Source organism: Diceros bicornis, chromosome 10 (assembly GCF_020826845.1).
Source record: "Diceros bicornis minor isolate mBicDic1 chromosome 10, mDicBic1.mat.cur, whole genome shotgun sequence".
Taxonomy (NCBI): Eukaryota; Metazoa; Chordata; class Mammalia; order Perissodactyla; family Rhinocerotidae; genus Diceros; species Diceros bicornis.
The window spans coordinates 18740111-18757518 of NC_080749.1; the positions used below are offsets into that span (position 1 = coordinate 18740111).

General features: G+C 40.0%; 1 protein-coding gene across 1 annotated transcript in view; it reads right to left on the minus strand.

Annotated features, from left to right (window-relative positions):
- NCKAP5 (NCK associated protein 5) overlaps positions 1-17408 on the minus strand; it is an 863809-nt gene that overhangs the window by 143261 nt on the left and 703140 nt on the right. The gene's annotated exons all lie outside the window — the stretch shown is intronic.

The following is a 17408-nucleotide window of genomic DNA, read 5'->3' on the forward strand; positions in this document are numbered from 1 at the left end:
TCCCTTTATAAAATTACTGTTTTCCTGCTCCTCAGAGCCAGGTGGGTATCTAAAGGTTAAATAGGTTACTATAGAATACAAGGTTGAATATGGTCACTAGGTTACTAGCGGAATAATAAGGAGAAAAAAAGTAATCAGTATAAGCACGTTAGGTTTCAGAAGGAGCATGAAACGGTGGCATGAGAACTGCCCTCCGCATCTGGTGACCTGGATCCACTCGAGCCACTGTGGCCCAGGCCTAAATCCTGAACTGAGCAAGTTAACCCTCCCTCGGCTGCGACAGTGACCCCTCGCCCCACTCCCCCAAGCAGACTTCTCTCTTCCTACCCCTTCACTACAATCTTCCCTGACATTGGGAAGTGGGGCTATGGTACTCGAAATCAGTTTTTTCAAAGTATGGTGCGATTTTTGAGTGGTACGAAGATCAACATTTTTCCCTCATAGTTTCTTCCTGTCAAGTTTTTTTGTTTTTTAGGTTTTCATTTGGAAATAATTTCAAATTTACAGATGATTTGCTAGAATAGTATAAAGAACTCCTGCATACTCTTGCCTCAGATTCCTCAATTATTAACACTAGGCCACATTTGCTCTATCATCCTCTCTCTTTCAATTTCTTTCCTACAACTTGAGAGTAAGTTGCAGTCGTGATGCTCTTTATCCCTAAATACTTCTGTGTGTATTTCCTAATAACAAAGACATTCTCTTATACAACCACAGTGTAGTTGTCAAATTCAGGAAATGTAACATTAATACCACAATCTGATCTTTAGTCCTGATTCCAATTTCATTCATTGTCCCAATGATGTCATTATAGCAAATTTTTTCCAGTCCAGAGTCCTATCCAGGATCGTGCATTGCATCTATTTGTTCTTCATACGGGATCCTTTAATTTGGACAGTTCTTTTGTCTTTCACACCATTGATTTATTTTTCTTTCTTCTTTTTTTCTTTGTAAGAGTAAAAGCCAATAATTTTGTGGAATGTCCCTTAAGCTGGATTTGTTTCAAGTTTCCTCTTGCACACTTGGCAGAAAAAGCCCAGAAGTGATGCTAGGTCCTTCTCAGTGCATCATATCAGAATCGTATGATGTCCATATGTCCCATTATTGGACATGTTAACTGTGATAACTTGGTTAAGGTAGGGTCTGTCAAATCTCTCCACTCTAAAGTTATTACTTATCCTTTGGTAGTTAGTAAGTAAATTGTGGAGAGAGACTTTGAGACTATGAATATATTCTATTCCTCATCAAACTTTCATCTTACTTATTTTAGCAACCATTGATGAATGTTGCCTGAATCGATGACTTTGGTTGCAAATGGTGATTTCTCCATTATTCTACCCAGATTTGCATTCTATCATTAGGAAGTGCTTTTCCAATTAATGTATTTATCAGTATAAATACATGGATTCTTATATTATGGAAGTGTTATAAGGTATTATTGTCAGTATTTATTTTGATGCTCAAATTGCCTCAGCTTTGGGAAGGTGAACCCCTTTAAGCTGTGTCCTTTTGACATGTTTCCATCATTTTTAAAATACTGTCTTCCTTTTTTGGCTCAGGGAAATATTCTAAGCTCCTTTTGCTTTTTCTTTGCCCCATCCCCGAAACTGACCATTTCTCCAAGGAATCCTGCTCCCTTTTAGTTGGGGAATGATATTTGGAAACTAAGATCTGGGTGTTAACATGTGCCAGTTGCTACTGAGGAGTCATTGCTGCTAGTCCCTTTCAGTGGAAGGATCTCTTTCAGTGGAAGGATCTCTTTCTCCTTCTCTCTCCCTGCTCCTCACTACTCACTACACACACACACGGGCACGCACACACACACACACACACCCAACCCTCACAGAATTCTTTCTTGTCTTCCCCTTTTCATACTTGTATCTTTCTTTTTCTATAGTGAGAACACAGGCAGCCAATATCATTATATTTACTTATTTCCTCAATCCTACAGTGCATACAAAATTGTTATACTACCAAGTATAGTAAGAAGAAGAGTTCACAAATTGCTTTTTCTTTAGAATGCAGATATATAGTAAAATTACTGTGTTCAAAAGTCACTAGGTTGGTTCTCCCCTCCCCGTTAGTATGGTTATGCTATTCATTTGAAATTCAGTTCATTTGTTTCTGATAGTATTCAATTTAATTTCTCTCTTCTCATTGGTTTCATTTCATTTTATTTTTTTTTTATTGATGTTTTAATGGTTTCTAACATTGTGAAATTTTGGGTTATACATTTTTGTTTGTCCATCACCATATATATGACTCCCTTCACCCCTTGTGCCCACCCCCCACCCCCACTGCCCCTGGTAACCACAGTCCAGTTTTCTCTGTCCATGTGTTGGTTTATATTCCACATATGAGTGAGATCATACAGTGTTTGTCTTTCTCTTTCTGGCTTATTTCACTTAACATAATACGCTCCAGGCCCATCCATGTTGTTGCAAATGGGACGATTTCGTCTTTTTTTATGGCTGAGTAGTATTCCATTGTATATATATACCACATTTTCTTAATCCAATCGTCCGTCGAGGGACACTTAGGTTGCTTCCACTTCTTGGCTATGGTGAATAATGCTGCAATGAACATAGGGGTGCATAAGCCTCTTTGGATTGTTGATTTCAGGTGCGTTGGATAGATTCCCAGTAGTGGGATGGCTGGATCATAGGGCATCTCTATTTTTAATTCTTTGAGGAATCTCCATACCGTTTTCCATAGAGGCTGCACAAATTTGCATTCCCACCAGCTGTGTGTGAGGGTTCCTGTTTCTCCACATCCTCTCCAACATTTGTTGTTTTTTGTCTTGGTGATTATAGCCATTCTAACGGGCGTGAGGTGGTATCTTAGTGTTGTTTTGATTTGCATTTCCCTGATGATTAGTGATGTTGAGCATCTTTTTATGTGCCTATTGGCCATCTGTATATCTTCCTTGGAGAATTGTCTGTTCATTTCCTCTGCCCATTTTTTGATCGGGTTGTTTGTTTTTTTGTTGTTCAATTGTGTGAGTTCTTTATATATTATGGAGATCAACCCCTTGTCAGATGTATGTTTTGCAAATATTCTCTCCCAGCTGGTTGGTTGTCTGTTCATCTTGATTCTGGTTTCATTTGTCTTATAAAAGCTCTTTAATCTGATAAAGTCCCACTTGTTTATTTTTTCTTTAGTTTCCCTAGTCTGGGTAGGCATGTCATCTGAAAAGATTCCTTTAAAACCAATGTCAAATAGTGTGTTGCCTATATTTTCTTCTATGAGTTTTATAGTTTCAGGTCTCACCTTCAGGTCTTTGATCCATTTTGAGTTAATTTTTGTGAATGGCGATAGCACATGGTCCACTTTCATTCTTTTGCATGTGGCTGTCCAGTTTTCCCAACACCATTTATTGAAGAGACTTTCCTTTCTCCATTGCATGTTCTTAGCACCTTTGTCAAAAATTAGCTGTCTGTATATGTGTGGTTTTATTTCTGGGTTTTCAATTAAGTTCCATTGATCTGTGTGTCTGTTTTTGTACCAGTACCATGCTGTTTTGATTACTATTGCTTTGTAGTATGTTTTGAAGTCAGGGATTGTGATGCCTCCTGCTTTGTTCTTTTTCTTTAGGATTTCTTTAGCTATTCGGGGTCTTTTGTTGCCCCATATAAATTTTAGTATTCTTTTTTCTATTTCTGTGAAGAATGTCATTGGGATTCTGATTGGGATTGCATTGAATCTGTAGATTGCTTTAGGTAATATAGACATTTTAACTATGTTTTATTCTTCCAATCCACGTGCATGGGATATCTTTCCATTTCTTTATGTCATCATGGATTTCTTTCAATAATATCTTGTAGTTCTCATTGTATAGGTCCTTCACCTCCTTGGTAAGATTTATTCCTAGGTATTTTATTCTTTTTGATGCAATTGTAAATGGTATTATCTTTTTGAGCTCTCTTTCTGTTAGTTCATTATTAGCATATAGAAATGCAACTGATTTTTGTAGATTGATTTTGTACCCTGCAACTTTGCTGTAGTCGTTGATTGTTTCTAATAGTTTTCCAACAGATTCTTTAGGGTTTTCTATATATACAATCATGTCATCTGCAAATAGTGAGAGTTTCACTTCTTCGTTACCTATTTGGATTCCTTTTATTCCTTTTTCTTGCCTAAGTGCTCTGGCCAAAACCTCCAGTACTATGTTGAACAGGAGTGGTGAGAGTGGGCAGCCCTGCCTCGTTCCTGTTCTCAGAGGAATGGCTTTCAGTCTTTCCCCGTTGAGTATGATATTGGCTGTGGGTTTGTCATATATGGCCTTTATTATGTTGAGGTACTTTCCTTCTATTTCCATTTTATTGAGAGTTTTTATCATAAATGGATGTTGTATCTTGTCAAATGCCTTCTCTGCGTCTATTGAGATGATCATGTGGTTTTTATTCTTTGTTTTGTTGATGTGATGTATCACGTTGATTGATTTGCGGATGTTGAACCATCCCTGCGTCTCTGGTATAAATCCCACTTGATCATGGTGTATGATCTTTTTAATGTATTGTTGTATTCGGTTTGCCAATATTTTGTTGAGGATTTTTGCATCAATGTTCATCAGCGATATTGGCCTGTAATTTTCTTTCTTTGTATTGTCTTTGTCTGGTTTTGGTATCAGGGTGATGTTGGCCTCATAGAATGATTTAGGAAGTGTTCCATCTTCCTCTATTTTTTGGAATAGTTTGAGAAGGATGGGTATTAAATCTTCTTTGAATGTTTGGTAAAATTCACTGGAGAAGCCATCTGGTCCTGGACTTTTATTTTTTGGGAGGTTTTTGATTACTATTTCAATCTCTTTACTTGTTATTGGTCTATTCAGATTCTCCATTTCTTCTTGGTTCGACTTTGGGAGGTTGTATAAGTCTAAGAATTTATCCATTTCTTCTAGATTGTCCAATTTGTTGGCATATAATTTCTCATAGTATTCTCTTATAATCCTCTGTATTCCCGTGGTATCCGTTGTAATTTCTCCTCTTTCATTTCTAATTTTATTTACTTGAGCCTTTTCTCTTTTTTTCGTAGTAAGCCTGGCTAAGGGTTTGTCGATTTTGTTTATCTTCTCGAAGAACCAACTCTTTGTTTCATTAATCCTTTCTACTGTTTTTTTGGTCTCAATTTCATTTATTTCTGCTCTGATTTTTATTATTTCTCTCCTTCTGCTGGCTTTAGGCTTTGTTTGTTCTTCTTTTTCTAGTTCTGTTAGGTGTAATTTAAGGTTGCCTATTAGGGCTTTTTCTTGTTTGTTAAGGTGGGCTTGTATCGCTATGAGTTTCCCTCTCAGGACCGCTTTTGCTGTATCCCATATGGTTTGATATGGCATGTTATCATTTTCGTTTGTTTCCAGATAGTTTTTGATTTCTCCTTTAATTTCATCAATGATCCATTGGTTGTTCAGTAGCATGTTGTTTAATCTCCACATTTTTGTCACTTTCCCAGTTTTTTTTTCATGGTTCGTTTCCAGTTTCATAGCCTTATGGTCTGAAAAGATGCTTGTTATGATTTCAATCTTCTTAAATTTATTGAGGCTTGCTTTGTTTCCCAACATATGGTCTATCCTAAAGAATGTTCCACGTGTGCTTGAGAAGAATGTGTAGTCAGCTGTTTTTGGATGGAGTGCTCTGTATATGTCTACTAAGTCCATCTCGTCCAGCTTTTCATTTAAGTCTAATATTTCTTTATTAACTTTTTGTCTGAATGATCTATCCATTGCTGTAAGTGGGGTGTTAAGATCCCCTACTATTATTGTGTTGTTGTTGATTTCTTCTTTTAGGTTTGTTAATAGTTGCTTTATGTACATTGGTGCTCCTATGTTGGGTGCATATATATTTATAAGTGATATGTCTTCTTGATGTAGTGTCCTTTTTATCATTATATATTTCCCTTCTTTGTCTTTCTTAACCTGTTTTATCTTGAAGTCTACTTTGTCTGATATGAGTATGGCAACACCTGCTTTCTTTTGTTTGCCATGAGCTTGGAGTATTGTCTTCCATCCTTTCACTCTGAGCCGGTGCTTGTCTTTAGTGCTAAGATGTGTTTCCTGAAGGCAGCATATTGTTGGGTCTTGCTTTTTAATCCATCCTGCCACTCTGTATCTTTTGATTGGAGAGTTCAATCCATTTACATTTAAGGTAATTATTGATATATGAGGGCTTAATGTTGCTGTTTTGTCACTTATTTTCTGGTTTTTTTGCATTTCCTTTGTTTCTTGTCTCATTTGTTTTGGACTGCCAATTCAGTTTGGTTGTTCTGTCTTATGATTCTTCTAGTTTTCTCTTTGTTTATCATATGTGGTTTTGCTTTGATTATTTGTTTAGTGGTTACCTTGAGGTTTGGGCAAAAAATCTTGTGTATGAGATAGTCCATTATCTGATAGCCTCCTATTTCCTTATACTAAGTCAATTCAGTCACTTTCCTCTTCCCCTTCTAAGTTGTTCTTGTTATACCCTATTCTATCTTGTGTTGTGGCTGTGTGTTTACAGTGATGAGGTTAAATTTATTTTTGGTGAATTTCTTCCTTTGATCTTTGAGTTTAGTATTTAAGCGGTTGCTAACCTATTCCGGTAAAGATCTACTATTTCTCTGATTTTGTCTACCTACTTTTCTCCTTCCTCCAAGCTTTGTGTTCCCTTTCTCTTCTTTTTTTCAGGCCTGAGGGCCTTCTTGAGTATTTCTTGTAGTGGGGGTCTCGTGGCCATGAACTCCCTTAGCTTTTGTTTATCTGGGAGAGTTACTATTTCTCCCTCATATTTGAAGGATATTTTTGCTGGATAGAGTATTCTTGGCTGAAAGTTTTTGTCTTTCAGTATTTTGAATATATCATTCCAGTCTCTTCTAGCCTGAAAAGTTTCTGTTGAGAAATCCGCTGAGAGCCTGATGGGAGTTCCTTTGTACGTTATTTTTTGTTTTTGTCTAACTGCCCTTGATATTGTTTCTTTGTCGTTGACCCTGGCTAGCCTTACCACTAGGTGTCGTGGTGAAGTCCTTTGTCTGTTGATATATATAGGTGTCCTGTTGGCTTCGCTTACTGGTATTTCCTGCTCCTTCCCCAGATTTGGGAAATTCTCAGCTATTATTTCCTTGAATAGGCTCTCTGTTCCTCTTTCCCTCTCCTCTCCCTCAGGAATACCTATAATTCTTATGTTACATTTTCTAATAGAGTCAGATATTTCTCGGAGTCTTTCTTCATTTCTTTTTAGTCTTAGTTCTCTCTCCTCTTCCATCTGGAGTATATCTGTATTGCTATCCTCTAAAGTACTAATTCTTTCCTCCATATTGTCAGCTTTGTTCTTTAAAGATTCCAGATTCCCCTTTATCTCCTCCATTGTGTTCTTCATCTCCATCAGCACTGATTGGTTTTTCTTTATGATTTCAATCTCTTTTGTGAAGAAACTCCTAATCTCATTGAATTGTTTGTCTGTGTTGTCTCGTATTTCGTTGAGTGTTTTATGATAGCTATTTTGAAATCTCTGTCATTTAGTTTATGGATTTCTGTGTCTTCGGGGTTGATTTCTGGGTGCTTGTCATTTTGTTTCTGGTCTGGTCATTTCATATATTTTTGCATTGTAGTTCCTGTGTTGGTTTTGTTTTTCCTCATCCTGGAAGTCTCTGGTTGCAATTTCCACCTGCCGCCACTGTCTGGTGGTAAAGTGCTGTGTAGTCTAAGCTCCCTGTGCTCTGCCCCGGTTTTTCTGCTGCGATCCGCAGTCCCCACCCCCCCGCTACGATCCACGGGTCCAGTTGTTTGATCAGGTCTGCCTCGGATCGCTAGGTCTGGTCGGTTGAGCTGCAGAGTCCGGGTTGCGGAGAGGGGGGAGCTCTCTCTTTTGCCCTCTGGGTCCCTGACGTGGGAGGCTTCTCGTTTGCCCCTCTTTATCCGCTCTCTGGAGTGCTCAGATGTTGATGGTAGCCCTGTGGCTCCTCTGAGTCCTCTGTGCGGGAGTTTCCCACTGGCTGAGAGAGTCCGAAGAGCCACGGTTTCCCCGCCGAGGGCCGCCCCTCCCCCCTCTCTGGGAGCCGCGCGGACCGGATCGCTGATCTGATGGGGAGGGAGCGGAGTTCTCCTTACCTCTCCCCACTTCCTCCGGGGGCCCAGCACGTTCCGCTCTCAGATGTGCGGCAGTGTGGATCCCTCCGCTCTAGGTTTTCACTGTCTGGGATTCCGTTGTTGGTCTGTGACTGTTGCTTTTGTTGTATCTTGTTGGGGGAAGAGTTCACGGGAAAGCTCACTCCGCCATGATGCTGACGTCACTCACCTCATTTTATTTTTTGAATATGGAAAACATTAATATGATTCCCAAAGTCAAAAGCTTACACTCAGTGAGGTGTCACTCCCTCTCCTACCCCTTCTGCTCCATTCCCATCTGCCTCCTGCAGGTTCTCTGATGGTGTTCACTGTTTCTTTTTTTTTTTTACTTTATTGTTACTACCTAGTTAAATCACGTCCCTTGACTCCCTCCTGTTACATATGCAACTGTCCTCCTTAACACATTTTCCTACCAGTTATCTAGTTGCATTCTTCCTGCTTTGTCAGAGCATATCACCTTCACGTCCTAGTCTTCCATCTTTGTCTTTATCCTTTATCCTTTATCCTCTTTAATGGAAGACGACTGGGGAAAGTTGGTCTTATATTTTTCTTTTATTTCTATAGCATCTTGAAATTTTCCATCTTCCTTTTCTTCTTCACAATCACATCTCCAGATGGCACCCCTCCTTTTCTCTTGCCCCTGATACCATCTCTGATATCAGTTCCCCTACATTAAACCCAGAATATAGGGAGTTAAAACCAAAAGCATTCATCCTCTATCTCTGTTTCTCTAAGTTACATTCATATGTAACTATTGGGTTTTTTTTAAACCTTTGTATCCCTGAACTTCACAAGGCAGATAGAAGTTACCAATTGTTAAAAGCCCAAGTGGCCTCAAGCTGGACTCACACTGAAGTTTTGGCTAATTACCAGTTCTTGAGGTTTGTTACAGGGAAACTGATATCAAGAAGCTAAAGCTTCTCAGACCTAAACTCCTTTGTTTCCTGGCGCCAGAATCCACCACCCACCAGGGAGATAGAGCCAGTTGAAGGACGCCCACCTGCAACTCCCTTATCCGCCATCCTCCTGCAAGCAGCCTCACAGGGCCAAACGCAGGCTGATGGGAAAGCGCTGACCAGCGAGGCCACAGGCTCCCCCTCCCTACAAACAGCTACATTCCTCACAACTTTTAAAACCCTTGCCTCCCAACTTTCAGGGAGACGGATACGGGACAAATTTGAGAGCTCTCATCTCTTGGCTGACGTCACCGGAAATAAAAACTCTTTCCTCACCATAAGCCTGGCGTTCCAGTTTTATCTGGCCTCTCTTGTGTGGCGGGTAAAGAACCTGGGTATGTGTCTGGTAACACCCCCTTCTCCCCAGAAACACTGCCTCTCTGAGGCAGTCACCCCACGGCCCACACACTTCCAGGGCCTGCACTACAGCCAGCCCCTGCATACCAGTTTCCACCTGTGGTCAGTATGGGGCACAGGGTGTCAGACCTGCCCATCCTGGGAGTGCTTTCCTTCTACCCTCTGCCACCACCCTCCCCTGGGACACCCGGGCTTGCCCCCCGAGTTCTGTGGATATTTGCTGTTTATTTTTCTACACACAGCAATTTGAAGTTCTAGTGCTCTGTTTTCCGGTAACAGAGAAGGGTTGAGTTTTGCGTGGTTTTATTTCTGCTTCTGATGATTTGCTTGTTTTCTTTGGCAGATGTATGAATAGTTTCAGATTTAGGCTGTTTGTTACTTTAATCAACAATGAAACTTGGGTGAAGTAATTGAATCAGGATGGAACGCAAAAGTTGAGGAAAACTGCGGGGGCGGGGGAGTCTGGAGGTGTTCTCACCGCTGTCAGATCATCTCAACTTGGTCAGAGTTCCACCCAGGATTCACACCCCTGTTTCTTCTTTGGGTTTCAAGTCTAACACTTGGCTTTGACCTCGTTCCTCTGAGCCCAAATCCCTGTTTTAACAACCACCCTAACACTCCTGTCCCTCTGGTGGGATTCTGCCATGTTCTTTCCACTCTTATCGTGGAGAGACATCTGTCCCACAGCCCAATCCCTCTACCCTCATGCTAACCAGCTGTTTGGACTTTTAAGTACTAACCACTACTTAAAAATTAACAATTTAAAAATTAACAATCCCTAGACTGTTTCTTCTCCAATCCCCACCTAAACTAAACCGAAAGCCTTTTCCTGGCTTGTTGCTGTTTCCTTCAAGGCTTGCTTTAGCCTGTCACAATGAACCTCTCCCGCACCTGCAGCTGGCGTAATCCCTCAGTTCCTCACCCAGCCCAGGTGAGAGGGCTGGTTCCAGGTTCTAGTTCATCCTGCTGCAGTTTAACCGGCAATACCAGGTTGTGTAACCTTTAGCAAGTCACTTAACCTTGCTGGGCTTACAGTTCTTTAGTCAATAAACGAAGGGAACAAAACTACTCAATCTACAAAGTGATCTCCAGTTCAAATATTTGGATACCATAAATCATGGCAAAACTGCTAGAATTCTGATTCTATAAAGTCATTATTTTCTTGGGAGAAATTTGGCTTTTTGTGGGGTCTACTGGTTTTAGTAATGCAATCGCACAAAGGATAATGAGAAGAGATAAAGGAGAGAATGGCAATGCCCGTTTATGTTGTTTTCACTTTAAATGTCTTGGAAAAAATGTGTAAGGAAATTAAGCTGAAAATGGGAATTTATATGGGATGTCTATATCTCACTCCCTACCCACAATATCACATTGCAATAACACTCCAATCGATTCATTCCGATAATTACCATCATTACGCCGTTTACATTACTTGCCTCACGTTTACTGCTCTGACAATCTATTACAGGCAAGCAAATTAAATACCTAAAGGGTACTGGTGAAGACACAATAGTCACATTTATGGTTAATGTGTTCAGTTACAGAGACCAACTTAATTGATGTAATCCTACATATCCCAGGAGACAACGGAGATATTAACAATTATGCCAGTGAAGTTAAAATAATCTTGAACTCATGATTTTCTTTAATCCATTTGCATTTATTAAAAATTCAAGATTAACCTGCTACCACCATGGGACAATAGAGGAAAAAAAGAAAAAAAAAACCCTTAATGAGATGTGATTTAAAGAAACAGTGAATATTTGTATGGCAGGGATGGGAAAGGATAAGGCAGAGAGGGAAAGAGAAAAAATGAAGGTGTCACGACTGAGAATTACAGAAATGATGACACAGGTCGTTTCCTCTATATATGAGTATGTTACTAAATCAATCTACCCAGAAGATATAATTAGAGTATTCAAGGAAATGTAACAACGGGTCTTTGTGCTCAGCTTTGCCTTCTACAACAACCAAAAGCTTTTGCTAGATTAGTTCCTGATTTAGAGAATTACCTGCTCAGTGTGGTTCCCTCATGACACCAAATTATAGGGATCTAAATATGTTTCTGATTTCATGTCTCAAGTCCTCAAATGTCTTTATAAAATTGAAGAGCTTCATAGAGTAAATCCATATGATTTTGATTTACTGTGGAAAATGGGTCTGAATTAATATATATTTAAAAGGAACTATGTTTCTCAGAGTTACTGCTCTGAATAGATACGCTGGTCAGAGCTTACAAATGATTGAAAGGACTGATGTTTCTAAACCACTGTTCTGCCTTAATTCTCTAAGTGCTTATTATGTTTAAGTTCTTTTTATACTATAAATTTGCTTAATACAGTTGCTGTGGGCTAAATGTTTGTGTCTCCTCCCCCAGATTCTAATGTTGAGATCCTAATGCCCGATGTGATGGTATTAGGACGTGGGGCCTTTGGGAGGTGCTTAGGTCATGAGGGTTGAGCCCTCATGAATGGGATTAGTGTCCTTGTAAGAGAGGCTCCGAGATCTTGCTGGTCCCCTTCCACCACGTGAGGAAACGTGGAAGGACACAAGAAGGCTCGGGCTAAGAACCATGAAGAGGGCACTTACCAGAACTCCACCATGCTGGAACCTTGATCTTGGACTTCCCAGCCTCCAGAACCGAGAGAAATACATTTCCGTTGTTTATAAGCCACTGAGTCTGGGGTACCTTGGTATAGCAGCCTGAACGGATTAAGACGATATATTTTTCCACACACTAAAGGTAGAATAGTTCTACACAAAATAACTTTCCTCTGCATAAAATAACAGCTCTCCTATAGGCTTTTCTCCTCTTATACTCTGTCCCCACTCATCTATGCAAACTTATATATTTGCTGCTTAACAGCACACGCCCTCTCTCAAGTCAGGTCCAGCTCCTGTTTCTCTCATAAATGTCCAGTTCTCACTCCCAACGCTGCACCTTTGGTTCTGCTGCTCTGGCATGGACTATGCTTCCCTTTCCCATTGCCTTCCTAAATTCTACTCATTTTTTGTAGTCTGGCTTAGAGACCTGAACCTAAAAACCTTAAATGGGGGCATATATTTAAATTTCTAAAAGTAATTTCAGATGTACAAAAAGGTTTTGAAACCATTGCAAAGAATTCTCCTATAACTTTCACTCCAATTCCCCAAAGGTAACCTTTTTACCACATTTGTTTTATCATTTGTTTTTTACGTATCTATATCTAGAGCTAATTGTTTTAAAAAACATTTGAGAGTAAGATGCAGACATTATGCCCCTTTACCTCTTAATACTGTGATGTATATTTTCTAAAAAATACATTTTCTTACATAACCACTGTATAGTTGTCAAATTCAGGAAATTAACTTTGATATAATACATAATCCCACCTACAGACTTTGTTAAAATTCTACCAATTATCCCTCTAATGTGTTTATCTAGTCCAGGACCAATCCAGGTTCCCATAGCTGCATTTAATTATCATTTCTCTTTAGTCTCCTGCAAGTATCATGTGGGAAGTTACTTTGAGACTATGTAAATATACAAAGTCTTTGAGATTGTGCAAACATCTAAATATCCACACTTTTGTTCATTAATTTTAGCATCCATTAATAATTTTTTGCCTAACACAATTATTACAGTGGTGGTTATCAAATAGTGATTTTTAAATTCCACTCCTCCTCCTGCATTGACTAGTTTGAACTCTATCATAAGGCCATATATATTAACAGTTAATTATAATGCCTTCAATTGAGATTAACAGTTTCATAAATATTATTAATCTTCTCCAGCTAGACTGTAAGCCCTTTGAGACAGGGCTCATGCCTCATATGCCCCTTTTCAAAAGAGTAAGATTTAAATAAGTGCATTTTTACTATAGTTATGGGTGGAAACTAAAACTCATTTTGATATTTGTATTTACTTAATATCAATGAGTTTGTGCAAGTAGTATGTCAGGCACTTTTACCTATGTCCTCCCGGTGGTGGTCATACACACGCATGTGGATACATTCTGATGTATCTTTTTTGACAATATCTTATAGACAAATGAGAAATTAAACAAGTGATAAATAATTTTTACTCTTTACATATTTCAAGACAAATTTGATTTATTATTATGGTTTCTATTTTCCAAACAAAAACTAGTATACAGCATCTGACACATTTTGACAACTGGCAGAACATTTAAAGTTTCTATTTCTCTATACTGAGCAGAATGGGACACTTAGTCTTTGTTCCTCATTTATAAATGTTAATTGCACTTAATACTAGTATTGTCATAGTGGTAGATTATAGACAATTGCAAATACTTTGTGACTTATCTCCTTGAATCTGGGCTGGCCTTACTGACTTGCTTGACCAATAGAATGGGACTAACGTGTCATTTTTGAGACTTCCAAGGCTAGCATGAGTTTTTCAGCTTTTACCTTGGCCTCTTAGAAGCTAGCTCTTTGGGTCTTGAGCTGCCATGTAAAAAGGCTGCTATCTTGGTGGCATAAAGCCCAGGCCAAGTGGAGAGGCCCTGAAGATGAGATGCCTTGTGGAGAAGGGGATGCCAAGGAGCACTGCAATGCCAGACATGTGAGTGAAGACCTCATCTTGGAAATAGATCTTCTAGCTCCAGCTGACACCACCTGGATTGAAGATGAACCATCCTCATCTTGGAACCTTCCACAGGATGGGAAGGACCATCCTGTGTCCTTCCCAAATTTCTGACCCACAAAATTGTGAGAAAAATAAAATAGCTGTTTAAGCCTCAAAGTTTTGTGGTAGTTGGGTACATAGCAGTAGATAACTGGAACAGACATACTTAGGAGATTAGCTAGAACATCAATTCTTCCATGAATGCATCAAATTACTGATCTCTGGTTATCCTCCAAGAGCTATGCTAAGGGGTATATAAAGATGTCTAAAACACAGGGGCTACCACAAAGAAGAAAACAGTCTAGCAGAGGAAACAAATTAATTTCTCACATTGAAATCTATAATGCAATAGGATCAGAGCACACACACACAAAAACCAAGTAACTTTGGAAGAAATACAAAAGATATTCCTTGAGGAGGTGATTTTGACCTTTAATTAAGCCTACTCAATAGGCATTCAAAACAACAACAAAAGTCCTCATTGGAATGAATGCAAGTAATATCCTAGCTTTGAATAAAATACCAAAGAAATGACATCTGACTTGTATTAGCTATCAGAAATAAATTATCCAACCGTGTTAGAATCCTGGGTGTATACATTGTCAAATTACCAAAGTGATTAATGTCAGACACCAGTCAACACCCACTGCAGAGAGAATCCTGGATTCAACAATGAAGAAAAGAACAAACCGATAGTGTACAAATGAAAGTGGTAGAAGTTGAGCAGCAGTAGAATGGGGTGGAGGAAAGAATAAGGTAGAAAGAGGAGGATGTCCTCTGAAGAGAAAAAAGAGAGAAAAAGAAGAAAAGTCCAATTCACAGTAATTAAAAGGTTGCATCCCTGTGGCTTTCCCTGTTGCAACAGCTGGTCTTTTTCAGAATGACATCTTCCCAGCTTGCTGAAAACCCTTCAATTCAGCAAAGGCAGATAGGTCAGAAGACTGTCAGGAAAAAAGTATTTCTCTAAAATTATGGTCTGGCCCCAAAGGCGGGAAAGTATACCTCTTTATGATTGTCAGCTTGAATCACAGTCTTGTGGCACTCTAGTTAAATAACATATTTGCTGAGTACAGTGCCATCCTAACAACTTCAGTCTGTGGGCCAAGGAATTTCAGACTCAGCCTTCCAAGCAAAACACAGAGATCCCCCAAATATCCGTAACTACATTTTAGTCTGCTCTATTTTGAAAGCTGTCTAAAAATATCAAAAGGAGAAAGCACCATGGGAGTGGCTAAGCGTGCCGTCCAGTACGCCACCCGAGACCAGCATGCACATTTTAGCCTAGTAGAGTGGTAGAAAGCCTGAGTACCAAGGACCCCAAGAACTGGACCTGGACATTGACTCTCCTTCCCTTTATCATCCTCAATTGAAATTTATGGGGTTTCGGGATCATTCATTTTATCATGTCTGGTCACTGTAGCGACCGTGTGGGGGGTAGCTGGCTAAAGGGTGTTTCCCACTGACTGTATTCAAGAGCTACAGTCTCCATACCTGGGCAACGTCTAGGGCTGCTGTGCACCTTGAAGGCAAATTCTGTCATCCTGGAAAATTTCAGGAAATAGTTATGAGCTCTGCCCACCCACCACAGTAATAAACATGGGCACATGCATGTCCATACACGTACAGACACAGTCAAAATGTCCCTGCTCTTGCACTCAACAATGCTTAGGGATGCCCACTAAGTCCAGGTCCAGCACAAGGCACTGGGGACCTAAATTCAAATACAATGGCAGCCCTGTCACAAGGAGTTCAGGATCCCATGTGAAGAGCACATGCTAAGCAGGACCTGTCTACAGGTTCATTTCTGAAGGGCTGAATAGAAAACACTTCACAATGAAACCTCTGTGTATTTGCAGAATTTAAATCCTTGCATGAGGCTTTAGGCCAGTGGTTTGCAAACCTGAGGATGCATCAGGATTATCTGGTGTGTTGTGAGATCACAAATTGTTGGGCACCAACCCCAGTGTTTAAACTCAGTGTATTTAGGGCAGATCCTGAGAATGTATGTCTTAACAAGTTCCCAGGTGATGCTGATGGTCTGGGGACTACACTTTGGAACCAGTGTCTCAGATGGATCAGCTTCACAATGAAGGCAGTCATCATCCCCTGGCTACCACCTCCTTTGAACTGTTCAGGAGTTTATTACTCCTTGTCTGGAAGTGGGGGTGGTCAGCATGTTGTCATCTCCACCAGGAAGCCTTCACGGATCTCTTGAGGTGGAATAAGTGTCTGCTCTCTTTGCTTCCACAATGCACCATCTGCATATTTTTAGTAGAGCACCTGCCATAATGATTTTCACTTCATACAGGTAAAAACACCATACAATTTTGTACTTTGATTTCTCTTATTCTGTTTATGAGTCTGCCTCTCTCCTACTACATCGGTGATTCTCATTAGGGGGAAACAGTCCCCGAGAGGATATACCTGTGTGTATGTGTATGTGTGTAGAACAAGAAAAATGTGTGTGATTTGGAAAAATATTCTTTAATATTGCATTATATCTGGAAAATAATAAAAGGGAATACTTTCATTATACAAACAGAAAGGAAAGTTGGATAATTTTCTTGCCTTTAGGCATATACAGGAAAGAAATCCGTGTTTGGAGTTGGTAGGCTATAGGAGAGGTAAGAAGGGTATATCATCCTAGGAGGAAAGTAGGAGCCTCTAACGGGAGGCCACAGTGTGCTTTTTAAATTTACTTTTTATTTTTATTTTTTATAGGAGAAAGAGGCCTGGCCTTTGAAGTCAAGTAAGCGTTTATTTGGATCTTGGCGCTGCCTCTTGCCTACCGTTACCTTAGGCAAGTCCCTTGGACTCTGAGTTGCGTCTCCGCCTTGGTAAACGGGAGTGATAATAAATACCCATCACTCTTTTTGGGTTGAATGAGATGATGAATGTAAAACGTATGTAACACTGAGCCTAGCCTGTTATAGGATTCAGTCAACGTTCGTTTCCTTCTGTCCTTTGCGAAACAACTCCCACCTGAAACCTGGGCAGCTCTGGAGGTTTGGCAAGGGGAGGGGCGGGGGTCAGCCAGGTTAGACAGATGGGAGGTGTCCTGTCGACTGGGGAGATTTGGCCAAGAGAAGTGTAACCTGGGCCCTCCAAACTGGGTATTTGAAACCACCTCACAAATCGATGAGCCTCAGGCACTGGCTCCTTTGATCTGCACTCTCCCTTTTCTATCGTTTTCCCCTCATTTCTCTCTCATCTCCTTATTCCCACTTCCAGGTGTTCATTTACCAACTGCCCTCTCCCACTAGAAAGGCCTGCTCTCAGAGGGATACTCATAACCTCATTCGCATTAAGATTCAAAGCTGATAAATAAAGCACTAAGAGGATTTGCATTTTAAGAGAGGATTAAGGAGTGAAT